This window comes from Chlorocebus sabaeus, chromosome 10 (genome assembly GCF_047675955.1).
Source record: "Chlorocebus sabaeus isolate Y175 chromosome 10, mChlSab1.0.hap1, whole genome shotgun sequence".
NCBI lineage: Eukaryota > Metazoa > Chordata > Mammalia > Primates > Cercopithecidae > Chlorocebus > Chlorocebus sabaeus.
This window is the reverse complement of record NC_132913.1, coordinates 112193925-112209248: the sequence shown is the minus strand read 5'-3', so window position 1 is coordinate 112209248 and position 15324 is coordinate 112193925.

Here is a 15324-nt window from a genome sequence, read left to right as displayed (position 1 = left end):
TAGAGCTGGAGATGACCTCAACACTTCCATTAGGCAGATGAACAGCTATCTAAAAAAAAAAAAAAAAACCAGATGGCCATTTTCTTAATTTATAAGCATTTCCAGAGACCAAGAATTTGAATTGAACCCACACAAGAATAAACTGTAAAATATTTGATGGAAAAAAATTTTAACAAAATCACAAATGCAAGTGAACTCTGTATATTTTGTTTGTTAACTTTAACCTGTATGTTTTTATACTCATTAACCAAGTTTAATATAAAAGCCAGTGAACTAAATCTAATATAAATCTCATGAAAAGGGAAAACCAGAGGTGAACCAAAATTTAACCCATTTTCATCAGGTTGTCATTATGGCTAGTTCAGGGAAAGAACTCAGCTCTCCATCAATTTAACGGTCAGATGACTCCTTTGCCCTGTGAAATCATTTCCATAGGCTGGCCTGTTTCTGCCACAGCATGAATTATTGTTATGAATAAGAGCTCCGTCTCCATTCATCATGGCAGGAGTTGAGAGTGGAAAGAGGCATGGGAACCCTATTTTCAGGACCTCCAACCCAGCCAGGCTGCATGCAACACATGCCAATGACTTCACAGAGATTTAATCCAGAGTCAAATAGTCTCATCATTTGCGTTACTCATGCTTAAAGAAGTCCCATGCATAAACTCATTTATAATGACACCAGCCATTTGTTGAATAACTAAATGAGTAGGCATTTTAGTGCTCATTCTATTGGCAGAGTACCTTCTATGTATTTTTTAAATATATTCAGAGAAAACTGCTATTCATTTCTTCCTTTACCAAACACACCATAATAGCATAAGGAATAAAGATCTTTGTTCTACTATAATGGCAGTAGTCAAAATACCACAGTTCATTTGGAACAGTCTCTAGTATAAACTAGTAAGAGAACAAAAAGTAATAGTTTGTCTCTTCTCCTCTTTGAAATAAGATTTATCCACCACCACATAAGTTCAATCACAAACTTTAGACAATTGATCATCAGATAAATTCAAGGATGTCTTGCCATTTAAAATGATCAGACATGTTTAAATAATATTTCTTAAAAACACAATGTTTTTGTCCACCACAAACAATGCAGTCACCCAGAAAGCAGGACTTTTGCAGACAGGTCATAACAAGATCATTGTTGTCAAGCTTGGGATTGAAAATTATTTTACCAAAAGACCATGGGTAGGAAGAATTCCTTAAATAACATTGCAATACTTAATGAACTTTTAAAATATTTTCTCATAAATTATCTGGTCTCCTCACCAGGATTTATTACCAGTTACTTATTATCACTTAAACCATTCTTCACTGAATAGCCCAAAGGATCTTCTTCCTAAGTCTTAAAAACTTAAAATAAAAGCCAAATTTCACCATGTGGTCTGCAAGGCCTTTTATAAGCTGGCTGAATTTTTTATGGGACTCTCAAGTTCTACTTCTTTGTGAATCAGAGAGGTCTCCCTGATATTCTCCTTAAAGAAGATTGTCCTTGGTGGTTTCTAATACTAATCACAAACAAACCACAATCTATATTTTGATTATTTTATGTATTTACTTTGTTGTCTCCAGTGTCTAGGATAGTGTATTAGAGATAGATAGATGCTTAATAAGTATTTGCCAAATATATACACGAATGAACAAACAAATAAATGGATGAATTATTTCAACCTCTCAAATAGTGTCTCTCTCTCTCTCTCTCTCTCTCTCTCTCTCTCCCCCCCCCCCACCCCCGCCCCCAACATATACAGGTGTCAGGCTTGTGGTAAAGGATCCCTTCCAAACTATTGTGTCACTGAGTTAAGAACTTGAAATACATTGTTTGATTCATACCAAGTCCCATCAGCCTGGATTTAAAAGCACCGAATAACCAGGGATAAATGATACCTTCCCTTGGAAAGACAGAACAGGCTCGGCAGTAGCAGAAAAGCATGGGTAATGTTTACTGGAGATTTGTGATGCACCTTGATTGAGTCCCTTTACTTGACCAGCCAATGGGGGAAAAAAAATCTGAGAATGAAAGCAGAACTTTTGGAGAATGGGCATTTCAGAGGTCAGGCCGGAAAGCAGCATAATTACTTCTGCCCACATTCCACTGGCCAGAACTCAGTCACGTGGTCCCAACTATCTGCAGGAAATGTAGTTTATCCACAAGTCAAGGAGGAAAAATAAAACAAATTTGGTAAAAGCATTAAATAAATTCACTTCAAATATCAAATTTTCTTCTGAAGATAGTTATAGTGGATCTCAGAGATTTTCCATTCATTTTTAATAATTTTAATTTCTGTATTAACACATGGCTGTTTTTAAATTTCTATTAGTTCGGTGCAAAAGTAATTTTGGTTTTTGCAATTACTTTAAGTTACACATTTGGTCAGTCTCTTAGGGATGGAAATAGAGATCTCTCCTCTTGCTTATATTAACTATCTTCAGAAAATGTAACCCATACATTTCTGCCACCTTGTTTTTAATTTCTAGAGGCTCCTTATTTCTCTAAAGGTTCTCTTTTTATGTACATTCTGTTTTTATTTCATTAACACTAATCTTCACATAGTTTCCAGGAATACTAATTATAGTTACTTGTTTGAATTTTCTTCTTACATTATCTCTGTTTCCTACAAGTACTTTTTTCTGTTTGTTTTGGCCTTCGTCTGTTATGTTAGATGATTTCCTCAATTTGTTAATGATTTACTACCCATCCATACTCAAAGTGGGGCACTACTAGTTGACATTAAACTCAGTGAATGTGCAAATGTGTATACACGTGTGCATGCAAGAAATAGAGAGAACACCTTTCTATTACTGGGCTTCGTTGTTGAGTGACCAGAGCAGACTGGGCATTAACTTAGGGAGCTATCCACTGACAATATCTATAGATTTTTCTTATTGGGCTGGTCAGTGTCCCAGAAATCAAGAGAGAATCACTAAGGATTATAAACCTAGGCCAGGCGCAGTGGCTCACGCCTGTAATCCCAGCACTTTGGGAGGCTGAGGTAGGCGGATCACGAGGTCAGGAGATCGAGACCATACTGGCTAACACGGTGGAACCCCACCTCTTCTAAAAATACAAAAATTAGCGGGGTGTTGTGGCGGGTGCCTGTAGTCACAGCTACTCAGGAGGCTGAGGCAGGAGAATGGCGTGAACCTGGGAGGCAAAGCTTGCAATGAGCCAAGATCATACCGCTGCACTCCAGCCTGGGTGACAGAGCGAGACTCCGTCTAAAAAAAAAGATTATAAACCTGTTTGGCCAAAACTGGTTCTAGCATTTTCATCATTCAGCAGGTAGAGCATCACTTAATCCTGTTTTCATTATAGGATTCACACTTTCAACTTGGTGTTCCCAGTTCAGAGTCCCTTTGCTTCATCCCCTCCAGAAAATAAATCTCCTGTTTTATATTAATGCTCAGTAGTTGATTGTCTATGTGGGGTGAAAGGGCATCTAGAGATCTAACCGCTTCAACCAATTCTCCTTGTTTTGGACCTTCCCATATCTGCACATTGACCATCACCTGATTTTTCCAAAATCTCAGGTTCTGCATGATGAATTAGCTGTTTCAAGGACACTATCCAGGTTTTCAGTCTTGCTTCCTAAGTGTGCTTTCTCTGAGCTGCCAAGTCAGTTACCGGTTTTGTGTCTAATTTCTAGCTTCAAAAATTTATTGCCATTGTGTCTTCTTTGTCCTTCTGGAGCCTTGCTTTCTTTTTCCTTCTCTGTAGTGGGGTTTTGAGAGGGAGTGGAGATAAAGCATGTGTTCAGTTTGCTATATTGAACTAGAAGGACTGGCATAAGATTTCCTTTTCTTTCATTGTCATTTTGTGTGTGCTAATGCTTCTACTGCAGCCAACATTTAGCTAAATTATAGTATCCCACACAAAAACCCCAATCCAAGTACCTCTATGAAACTAATCCATTCATCATAAGGGTAATGTTTATATGTTTAGATCTATTCCTTTTTGGTTATTTTATATTGTCTATTTATCAGCAAGTATTTTGTGGTGGTATCAATTTTTATCTCTAGTGGTTCAGAAGACATGCATTCTATCTCTTTTTCTAGTACTATCCTTTACATTTTTAACAGATCTATCTAAATCTGTATTCTTCTATAATTATATTAAATGAATCAATATCTATACATTTCCATAGAGAATAAAAGAACTTTATCACCTTACTATTTCAACAATATTTTATATTATAAGCTATGGAAATTTGGGTCCACAAAAGTTACTATAAATTTTCTTCTATATTATATATCAAAGATTAATAAGATAATTATACCTTTTACAGGCTTATTTACCTATCAGTTTCTTATATCTTAGGCCTTATGCTTTCTCTGATTCAATTTTCACTTGCTACAATATATCCTTAAGTAAATCTTTCTGAAGCTTGTGAGTGATAAGCTTTCTGAGTTCTAACAGTCCTAAACAAAATCAACAAACCTTAAGGTACACCAAGGAAAAAAGAAGCCTCACATTTTAAATATCAGAGATGAAAAATGAAACATTACAACTGATACCACAGAAGTACAAAGAATCATTAGAAATACTATGAGCAACTATGCTCCAACAAATTGCAAAACCTACAGGAAGTAGATACATTTCTAGACAAATACAACCTACCAAGATTGAACCATGAAGAAACTGAAAACCTAAACATAACAATAGCAAGTAAAGGGAAGCAGTAATAACAATAACAAGTAAAGGGAAGCAGTAATAAAGAATCTCAAAGAAAAGACCTGATGGATTCACTGTTGAATTCTATCAAACACTTATAGAAGAACTAATACCAATTCTACTCAAATGATTTCCAAATATCAAAGAGGCAGGAGTACTTCCAAATTCATTCTATGAGGCCAGCATTACCCTTATACCAAAACCAAGCAAAGACCAAAAAAAAGAGAAAACTACAGACCAATATCCTTGATGAACATAGATGCAAAAATCCTAAATGAAATACTAGCAAACAGAATTCAACAACACTTTTGTGCCATTCCTGCACTGCTATAAAGAAATATCGAAGGCTGAGTAATTTATAAATAAAAGATATTTAATTGACTGACAGTTCTGCAGGCTGCGCAAACATAGTGCTGGCATCTGCTCAGCTCCTGGGGAGGCCTCAGGGAGCTTTATTAACTCAAGGCAGAAGGTGATGTGGAAGCAGGCATCTCACATGGCAAGAACAGGAGCAATGGGAGAGAGAAAGTGGTGGAGGAGATGCCACAAATCTTTAAATGACCAAATCTCACAAGAACTCACTACTGCAAAGATAGTATCAAACCATGAGGGATCCACCCCCATGACCCAAACACCTCCCACCAGGCCCCATCTTTAGCATTAGGGATTACAATTCAACATGAGATTTGTTCAGGGACAGATACACAAAATATATCAACACTAAAAAGATCATTTACCATGATTAAGTGAGATTCATCCCAGAGATGCAAGGATGGTTCAACATAGGCAAATCAATAAACATGATACATCCCATCAACAGATTCAAGGACAAAACCCACATGATCTTTTCAACAGATGCTGAAAAAGCGTTCAATAAAATTCAACATCCTTTCACAACAAAAATCCTCAACAAATTGGGTATATAAGGAGCATACCTCAACATGATGAAAACCATGTATGACAAACCCACAGCTAACATACTGAATGGGGAAAAATTGAAAACCTGATTTTTAAAAATTGAAAACTTGTTCCACTAAAATCTGAAACAAGACAACAATGACCTCTTTCACCACTTTTATCTTTTATTCAAAACAGTATTAAAGTCCTAACAAGAGCAATTAGGCAAGAGAAGTTTTTTTAAAAAAAAGGCATCTAAGTTGGCAAGGAAAAAGTCAAATTATCTTTGTTTGCAGATGACATGATCTTATGTTTCAAAAATCCTAATGGCTCTACCAAAAAAACTCTTACAACCGAGAACAAATTCAGTAAAATTGCAGGATATAAAATCAACATACAAAATTCAGTAGCATTTATATACGCCAATAGTAATTGATCTGAAAAAGCAATAAACCCCAATAGCTACAAATAAAATAAAATACTTAGGAATCAATTTAACCAAAAAAGTGAAATATCTCTACAAGGAAAACTACCAAACACTGATGAACGAAATTGAAATGGACACAAAAAAATGGAAACATATTCCGTGTCCACTGGTTGGAAGAATCAATATTGTTAAAATGTCCATGCTACCCAAAGCAATGTACAGATTCAATGCAATCCCTATCAAAATATCAATGACATTCCCCACTGAAATAAGAAAAACAATTGCAAAATTTGTGTAAACCTACAGAAGACCTAGAATAGCTAAAGCAATCTTGAGCAAAAAGAACAAAACTGGAGGCATCACACTACCTGATCTCATATTATACTACAAGGGTATAGTAGACAAAACAGCATGCTATTGGCATAAAAACAGACACATAGACCAATGGAACAGCAAAGAAAATGGAGAAATAAATTCACACACTTAGAGATAACTCATTTTCAACAAAGGTGCCAGGAACATGCACTGGGGAAAAGACAGACTCTATAATAAATGGCGCTGAGAAAATTGGATAACCCACATGCAGAAGAATAATACTACATCCCCATCTTTCACCATAAACAAAATCAAATTAAAATGGATTAAAGACTTAAATGTAAGACCTGAAACCACGAAATGACTAGAAGAAAACACTGGGAAACACTCCAGAAGAGTGATCTGGGCAAAGTTTTCTGGGCAAGACCTCAAAAGCACAGACGACAAAAGCCAAAATAGACAAATGGGATTACATCAAGCTAAAAATGAAGAGACAACCTACAGAATGGGAAAAATATTTGCAAATTATCCATCCAACAAGAGATTAATAACCAGTATACATAAGGAAAGCAAACACCTCAGTAGCAAATAAATAAATAATCTAATTTAAAAATGGTCAAAATACCTGAATAGACATTTCCCAAAAGATGACATACAAATGGCCAGCAGGTATACAAGGGAAATGTGAATTAACCACAATGATCTCACTCCACTTAGAATGGCTATTTAAAAAAAAAAATGCTAGCAAGAATGCAGAGAAAGAGGAACACTGGTACACTGCTGGTGGAAATGTAAAGTAGTAGAGCCATCATGGAAAACAGTATAGAGGTTTCTCAAAACACTAAAAATAGAACTACCAGCTGGGTGTGGTGGCTCACACCTGTAATCCCAGCACTTTGGGAGGCTGAGGCAGATGGATTATCTGAGGTCAGGAGTTCAAGACCAGCCTGGCTAACATGATGAAACTGCGTCCATACTAAAAATACAAAAAATTAGCCAGGCATGATGGCACAGGACTGTAATCCCAGGTACTAGGGAGGCTGAGGCAGGAAAATTGCTTAAACCCAGGAGGTGGAGGTTGCAGTGAGCCGAGATGGCGCCACTGCACTCCAGCCTGGGAAACAAGAGCAAAACTGTCTCAAAAATAAATAAATAAACAAACAAAAAAATGTAAAAATAAAACTACCATACAACCCAGCAATTCCACTGCTGGGTATATATCTAAAAGAAAGGTGACTAGCTCACACCTGTAATCCCAGCACTTTGGGAGGCCGAGGTGGGCAGATCACGAGATCAGGAGATTGAGACCATCCTAGCTAACACGGTGAAACCTCGTCTCTACTAAATATACAAAAAACTAGCCAGGCGTGGTGGCGGGCACCTGTAGTCCCAGTTACTCGGGAGGCTGAGGCAGGAGAATGGCGTGAACCCGGGAGGCAGAGCTTTCAGTGAGCCTAGATTGCGCCACTGCACAGCCTGGGCCACAGAGCGAGACTCTGTCTCAAAAAAAAAAAAAGAAGAAGAAGAAGAAGAAAGGCGATTGTTATATTGAGGAGATATCTGCACTCCCTTGTTTATTGCAGCACTATTCACAACAGCCAAAATAGGGAATCAACCTAAATGCCTATCCACAGACAAATGGATTTAAAAAAAAATGTCCTGTCATTTGCTGCAGAATGGATAGAGCTGGAAGTCATTATGTTAAGTGAAATTAGCCAGGTTCGGAAGGACAAGGAGCACCTGTTCTCACTTATATGCAGGAGCTAAAGAAACTGGATCTCATGAAAGTATAGAGTACAGTGATGGTAACCAGAGGCTGAAAATGGAAGATGAAGGGAAAGCATAGAGAGAAGTTGGTTAATGGGTACAAAAATACAGTTTGATAGAAGGAATACATTCTAGTGTTTGACGATATAGTTAGTAATTTATTGTATATTTCAAAATAGTTACAACAGAAGAATTGTAATATTCCCAACGCAAAGAAAAGATGTCGGAGGTGATAGATATCCCAATTAACCTGATTTGCTCATTATATATTGTATATGTGTATCAAAATATCACATGTACCCCCAAAATACGTACAACTCTGATATATCAGTTAAAAATACAACAAAAAAAAACTTATAAGAAGTGGATATCTCATATAAAATCTGAACTCCCGGTTTCTTTTGGAAAGCCTTGTGAAAGCTGCTGAAGCCAAGATGGAGTCACTTACGTCAGACCCAAACCACAGCAGAGCCAAGAGGTCATGAGGGAGGGGACCTCATGCATGTATGTTTGAGATTAGAACTATTTCAAAGACTCTCTGAAGGTCCTTATTCACATATGCCTATGATAAGAACTATTTCAAGAACTCTCTGACACCACAAAAAATTCCAGATAAGATGATGCTTCAATGAAGACATCTTTCCAACAACGATCGGCATTGCCAGTGAGTAATCAACAGCTCAGCAGTGAGCCTCTGTGACTAATGAAGTTAGTTTCAGGACAGCTTGTGTGAACTTCTGCTTTTTGCCTTTAAAAATTTCCCCTTATCCTAAACTCCTTGGATATGCCTATGATCCACCATAGCATGCATATCCTAAATTATGATCCCCTGCTCATCCCGGAACAAACTCATTTATTTTGAGAGCCACTCTCTCTGATGTTACTTGAGGTTGACAGTCGAAAGAATTGAAAACACTGCAATTACAATCCTTTATGGCAGCAAATGGCTGGAGCTGAGCAGTTGCCAACCTCAGCATCTCTAGTCATTTATTTTACCTGACTCTCTCTATAAGACATTTATTTATAATTTTTGCAATGTCTATATTTTGTAATTAAGATTTAATAATGAGTTAATGACAGAGCAGAAGTTAGGACCTGGGATCTTCACCCTGTCCATTACATTGGTTCAAATTGTTGGCACACATGCCAGTCAAGGGGGCTTTGAAATTCCTATTCTCATCGGCTTACCAAATGGTAGATGTTCCTTCCCATACCTGCCTCCAAGGAAGTCCCTGTATTCACACAAACCTAACCAAGCCATGATCATCTCATGTCTGGCTGAACAAGGAAGCAGCTAATCTCTTTCATGTGAGTTGACCCAGGGCATCTGTAAACATCCCTCTCACAGACTCATCAGCATTTCATGTATGTCGTGCCCATCAAAAACTTTTCCTCTCCTTCTGCCTTTCCACACGACTGCTCTGACACTTTGTGGTACTCAAATGTCAAAACAACAGCAAAATGGCAGACTGTCAAATCTAGTGCTGAGTCTGGGCTCACAGAAACACCAGATGCTTCTGGTCACCTGGGAAATCACTGTGACAATAGCTGCATATCAAGTTCAAGGTCAAAGTAAATTCTTGGCAAATGCTGCAAAAGCAGAATTTCTCAGCAGCTGTTTAAATAATTTATAACAGCAGGATGTATGTCTGCTTGAAAAGTAAGATGTAAGATTTCATGTAAGTGACATTTTCCTATTATGTCATAGAGGGTAAGGCAATTGGTTATCTCTGCACAGAAGGAAATATGATCGAGTGCTGATGATCCAGTCAAAATCCCTTCTTTTTACTCTGACCTTGTTCATTCTTTGTCATTGACTAAAATGGAAGGTTCTGACAGGTAAGGAAGCCACATATCACCCCTCCACACCATATCCCAGCAAGATGATGTTATGTCTAGAAAAGGCAAATGTTGTGGTATTTGTTTGAGCAGCGTGGAAGGAAGGTACTTGCCAGGTTTCCAGTGTCTGAAAAGCAGACATCCTACTGTGGCTAATCTTTTTTTCTAAAATGTTGCCCTCAGACCCGAGAAGAGCCAAAGGCCTACTCAATTCCCACAGTGCTGACTCACGCTGGAGGCTGGGGGCTGGAGGTATGGTGTTTACTAGCTGATGCAGAAGACGAGGAAATTAGCTATGCAGATGCCTAGGGAAACCTTGGCCTATTCCACTACATAAGACATTCATGTGCTTTACAACATATACGTGTGTGTGTATGTGTATGTGTGTGTGTATGTGTGTGTGTGTATATATCTATATAAACCAGCCAGCCGTGGTGGCTCATTCCTGTAATCGTAGCACTCTGGGAGGCTGAGGCAGGTGGATCACTTGAGGCCAAGAGTTCAAGATCAGCCTGGCCAACATGGTGAAACCCCATCTCTACAAACAATACAAAAATTAGCTGGGTGTTGTGGCAGGCGCCTGTAATCCCAGCTACTCAGGAGGCTGAGGTTCGGGAACTGCTTGAACCTGGGAGGCAGAGGTTGCAGTGAGCCAAGATCGCACTACTGCACTCCAGCCTGGGAGACAGAGCAAGACTCTGACTCAAAGAAAAAAAACAAAAAAAAACTTGGTTCTTGCATTTGTATAAAAATTTACTAATGCTCAACAGCTTTCACTAAATATCAAAATTTCAAATTTTTATGACAACTATTACAGACTACAACAACTTTGGTAAGAAAATTCCAGTTTTCACTAGTCATCTGACTTCAAAAGTCCACCAAAAATTCCAAAAAAATGTAATATCACTTCATTTTATTAAATTTCATTCATATTATTTACTCTATTTTCATTACTTAATTTTTTTATTATAGAAGCCATTCACATAATTACAGAATTTTTTAAAATTCAGATAACATACATGGGTAACTAAAAATCATCAAAAATCTTACCACACAAAGTTAGAAACTGTTTTTCCTTTGGGATATTTCTTTCCATTTTTAACATAGTTTAGATAATGTTTTATGTATAGTAGGTATATAAGTCCATTCTCACACTGCTATAAAGAACTACTTGAGGCTGGGTATTTTCTTTTTTTTTTTGACATGGAGTCTTGCTTTTGTTGCCCAGGTTGGAGTTCAATGGCATGATATTGGCTCACCGCAACCTCCACCTCCCAGGTTCAAGCAATTCTCCTGCCTCAGCCTCCCAAGTAGCAGGGATTACAGGCATATGCCACCACACCCAGCTAATTTTTTATTTTTAATAGAGACAAGGTTTCTCAATTTATAAAGAAAAGAGGTTTAATTGACTCAGAGTTCCACAGGCTGTACAGGAAGCATGGCTGGGGAGACCTCAGGAAACTTATAATCATGGTGAAATGGTGAAGGGGAAGCAAGCACGTTTTCACACGACGGCAGGAGAGACAGGGAGAAGGGGGAAATGCTATACACTTTTAAATAACCAGATCTTATGAGAACTCACTCATGAGACAGCACTAGGGGGATGGTGCTAAACCATTAGAAAACACCCCCATGATCCAAACACCTCCCACCAGGCCCCATCTCCAACTCTCGGAAACACAATTCAACATGAGATTTGGGTGGGGACACAGAGCCAAACCATATCAGTTGGGTATACTAATTTTTGCACTCAATATTTTCGGGTTCAGAATATTATTCTGTTTTATGGTTATACCATATTTTGTTTATTCATCTTTCCCTTTTGGGCAATTAGGTTATTTCCAGCGTTTTGCTATCAATGTGCAGTATGCATCATTTTATAAAAATCTTTACATGCAATTACTTTCTTAGGTAGAGTCTAGAAGGTGGAATTTAAAGGCTTATAGTTAAGAACTTGTTAAATATCCTTGATACTTATTGTTAAATTGCTTTATCTGAAAGACTTGTCAATTATTAATAGTATTTGCATTAACTTTTTTTATTTTCAAAATCTTTGCTAACTTCTTAGGCCCCTCAATAAAAATTTCAGTAATTTAATTTGCAAAATTACCGATGAAGTTGAGCTTTTTTCCTCATGTTTTGCCATTTGCTATTCTTCTAGGAAATGTCTGTAACTTTGTCCTGCCTGCAAATTCACCAATATTTGCTGTTTTCATCATTATAACTTCATTTTATATTGAAAAATTGAATACAGCAAGTCCCCAATAATTACTCTTCATTTTCACATACTTCATAACAATTGTTTCCAGATGACCTTTACAATGATTTCAACAATTTCTTTTTTTAAAAGTCCCACTGAGATTTTGATTAGAAATTCAATTAAGATGGCCAGGCACAGTGTCTCATGCCTGTAATCCCAGCACTTTGGGAGGCCAAGGTGGGCAAATCACGAGCAGAAGAGTTCAAGACCAGCCTGGCCAACATGGTGAAACCCCATCTCTATTAAAAATACAAAAATTAGCTGGGCGTGGTGGCGTGCGTCTGTAATCCCAGCTACTCAGGAGGCTGAGGCAGGAGAATCACTTGAACCTGGGAGGTGGAGGTTGCAGTGAGCTGAGCACTCCAACCTGGGCGATAGGGCAAGATTCCATTTCAAAAAAAATAAAAATAAAAAAAATAAACAGTAAAGAAAAGAAATTCAATTAAGACTTCTTTTAAAATATTCAGTCTTCTTGCCAAGAAAATAGTTTCCATTTTCCTAAGTTTTCTTTTATATCTCAGCAAAATGTTAGTTTGTTTTTTTTTAAATAATAAACCTTACAAACTTAAAAAAAGTTACTGGGCATTTTATATGCAGAGACCTATTGTCAGTGGAATATTTTTCATTTTTTTTCTACTGGTCATTGATAGTATTTTGAAAAATTGTTGATTTTTAAGTGCCTATTTTGTAACATAGGAGTAGATTACAAAATAAAATTTTGGACTTATTTGTGGGGTTTTTTTGTTTTGTTTTGTTTTTTTGACACAGGGGCTTGCTCTGTTACCCAGGTTGGGAGTGCAGTGGCACAATCTCAGCAGCCTTGACCTCCCTGGCTCAAGCGATCCTCCCACCTTAGCCTCCTGAGTAGCTGGGACCACAGGCACATGTCACCATGACTGGCTAATTTTGATATTTTTTGTAGAGACAGATTTCACCATGTTGCCCAGGCCAGTCTTGAATTCCTGAGCTCAAGGAATCCACTCACCTCAGCCTCCCAAATTTCTGGGACTACAGGTGTGAGCCACTGCACCCACCCAGATTTACTTTCTTGGGCTTTCTAGATATATAATCAAATTGTCTATAAATAATGATACAATCTTGTCATTTCCAATAACAATACAAGCTGTTTTCACATTCTGCTTTGTTGCTGAATGCAATTTTAAGAAGCAAATACAATTTCAACACTGAGTTCAATTTCAAGAATGAAATTTTATGGCCCATTTTTGTGGAATATACCACAAAATACTTTATGGAAGCTGAGGCAGTTTGTCCTATTCTAGTCAGATGCATTCAGGAGAATGCCTTTAGACCTAGATATTCTAGTTCAAGACACCTATTGACAAATTGAAACATGTTAAGATGCACTCCAGGCCCTGGAATACACATTAGAATAAAACAATACCTAAAAATATCGAGGCTGTTTATTCTAGAGTGTAGAAACTCACTGGAACATGATGGAAAAACAATTTTTATTAAAGCAAAGATTAGACATATCGCATAACATCTCCAAAGAGTAGCACTAAGAACGAGTTGCATGAGACCAATTTTTGGTCAATGGAAATAATTGTAGTTAAAAAGCAACATAAATAAATGATAAATGCTTAAGGTGGTGGATACCCCAGTTACCCTGATTTGCTCATTATACTTTGTACGCTTTATCAAAATATCACATGTGGGCCGGGCGCGGTAGTTCATGCCTGCAACCCCAGCACTTTGGAAGGCCGAGACAGGCAGATCACGAGATCAGGAGATCAAGACCATCCTGGCTAACACAGTGAAACCCTGTCTCTACTAAAAATATACACACACACACACACACACACACACACACACACACACAAACCGGGCATGGTGGCGGGCGCCTGTAGTCCCAGCTACTCAGGAGGCTGAGGCAGGAGAATGGCGTGAACCCGGGAGGCAGAGCTTGCAGTGAGCCGAGATCGCGCCACTGCACTCCAGCCTGGGCGACAGAGCAAGACTCTGGTCTCAAAAAAAGAAAAAAAAAAATCACATGTACCCCATAAATGTGTACAACTGTTTTGTATTAATAATAATTAAAAATAAAAATAATTTAAAGAATATCTGATGAGGTGGTCACAATTCTAAGGGGCACAGTATACGTAATTATTGAGTATGTAAACTCCTGAGTCACATTGCCTGCATTTAGTATCCCTGACCTAGGCCAAGTCTCTTCAACTTTCTATGCCCATTTCCTTTGCTGTAAAATGGGGATAATAATACTGCCCATCTCATTTATGAGTAAATTTTCTTAAAAAGAAAATCGTAGGAAGGAAACTCTCCTACAAAAGAAATACTCACATATAGGATCAATGATCCGCTGCAGAGATACTGTGGAACAGATTTGAATATCCACTGGATGGTGAGGTTGGAGGACCTTTCCAATCCCATTTTGCTCCACAGTCCGTATTTCTACAACCTACTTCTAGAGCCTCTGGAGTGGCACATGTTTACTAAACTTCAGTTAAATATAAATATAAATAGTATATCAAAATGCCCTCATCATTTTTATATACTGACTTTTTATTGAACATAAAATTCAAACATATAAAATACATTTGTACGAATAAAAAAGGAGTAATACTTTCTCCAGTCATTCCTTCCATCTAAACAGCCTTGGATCAATCAACAAATATGTATTAGGATGGGAAAATACACACAGACACATACACACACACACACGCAGAGAGAGAGAGAGAAAACAAAAATGAATGTGAAAGAAAATCTGTCCCCATAAAAAGTTTTCTAATTATTTTCACCCTATTGCAAAAGATCATTTATGTTTAAACATTAATTGAATTTCCAAGCAGATACTGCTATCAGGGCATATGCTATTTAAGATTTGTACTTTTCATTTCCCCACAAAGAAACCTCTTCAGGAAACAGGTAACAAAAGCTGTAATTGTCACGTGTCTCTCTCATTCAAGATTAATGTTTAGCCTGTATCTTCTTACATTCCCAAAATACCCCTGGCAGCCTTTGCCCAGTCAAACATCCTAGAAGTAAATAATAGCAAAATGCTTGTAAGATAGAAACTTGCTGAGGAGTGATAATATCTGTCCTTCCTTGGCCTATCTTGAGGGATTTAGGCATTAATTACCAAATCATATTTAAATAACATCCC